The sequence below is a fragment of the Nomascus leucogenys genome, chromosome 22a (assembly GCF_006542625.1).
Source record: "Nomascus leucogenys isolate Asia chromosome 22a, Asia_NLE_v1, whole genome shotgun sequence".
Taxonomy (NCBI): domain Eukaryota; kingdom Metazoa; phylum Chordata; class Mammalia; order Primates; family Hylobatidae; genus Nomascus; species Nomascus leucogenys.
In genome coordinates, this window is record NC_044402.1 from 52,096,099 (window position 1) to 52,097,535 (window position 1,437).

At 46.2% G+C, this 1,437-nt stretch overlaps 1 non-coding gene across 1 annotated transcript; it reads left to right on the plus strand.

Moving 5' to 3' along the window:
- Window positions 1–251: 251 nt before the first annotated feature.
- Window positions 252–357, plus strand: LOC115832570. The gene has a single exon (XR_004028100.1). It is a non-coding gene; the product is annotated as a U6 spliceosomal RNA (small nuclear RNA).
- Window positions 358–1,437: the final 1,080 nt, after the last annotated feature.

The window sequence follows — 1,437 nt, forward strand, 5'->3', positions numbered from 1 at the left end:
CAAAAACAAACAAACAAACAAACAAACAAACAAAGAACTCCACCATCCATGCAGACTTCCTTTTCTCTTTAAAAGTGGAATCTAAGGCCAGGCGCGGTGGCTCATGCCTGTAATCTCAGCATTTTGGGAGGCCGAGGTGGGTGGATCACCTGAGGTCAGGAGTTTGAGACCAGCCTGACCAACATGGTGAAATCCTGTCTCTACTAAAAATGCAAAAAAATTAGCTGGGGATGGTGGCAGGTGCCTGGGCAACAGAGTGAGACTCTGTCTAAAAATAAAAGTGGCATCTGATACAGAGAAGATTAGCATGGCCCCTGCTCAAGGATGACACATATTTGTGAAGGGTTCCATTTAAAAAAATAAGTCTGGGCGAGATGGCTCAGTCCTGTAATCCCAGCACTTTGGGAGGCCAAGGCGGGAGGATCACTTGAGGTCAGGGGTTCAAGTCCAGCCTGGCCAACATGGCAAAACTCCGTCTCTACTAAAGTACAGAAAAATTAGCTGGGCATGGTTGTGCATGCCTGTAGTCCCAGCCCCAGCTACTCCAGAGGCTGAGGCAGCAGAATTGCTTGAACTCAGGAGGTGGAGGTTGCAGTGAGCTGAGATCATGTCATTGCACTCCAGCCTAGGCAAGAAGAGCAAAACTCCATCTCAAAAAAAAAAAAAAGGCATCTGAATATGTACAATTACAATGTCAATAAAAATAGATAAATGAATAAATACAATTAGTCTATTTTTTTAATGGCATCTGGACATTCCTACATTCTGGAAAATTTACAAATATATAGTGGGGATACCTCTCATAAATGTATAAGCCTCTCAGTTTTTCCTTCCAATGCATTGCAGATTGTCTTTATTTAGCTCTTTCCCCTGGGATCCTGAGACTGAGCGCAGTACAAGCTACGCTTTTTTTGTAAACACAGCACCTCACATTTCTAGAAGACAACCCCAAGTAAACTTCAGGGCCTTCCGTCGGTCACCATTCCATCTGCTCTTCTCTGCTCTGATTCTTCCTATTCCTCAGAAACCCAAGGCCTCCTTAGCCAATGGAGCTGCTGTGGTCGCAAATAACCTTGTGCCCCTGGGAAGCTGTGAGATGCAATATGTCATCAATCTCCCTCAATCTTGGCCTGAGTCCAAGAGAAAGGCAGCTGCCCTGAGGTTCAAGACGCTCCAGTGACTCAGCTCTCTAATTCCCCAGTACTCTGTGCATATGCCCTCCTCAATTCCATCTCCTAGACTATGGCAGATGTAGGTCGAGTCCTCAAAGATGAGATAACCAAGATGCAAAATCCTAAAATCCTCCATTAAGCACCTACCAGCTGCAGTGGCCCTGCTGAGGCCTGAGGGAGATGTGTGTGGCAGACTGCAGGCCAAGTCCTTCTTTAAGGCTGGTGTCATGAGAATTACTCAACGCCTCCTCCTGCTGGGAGAGGA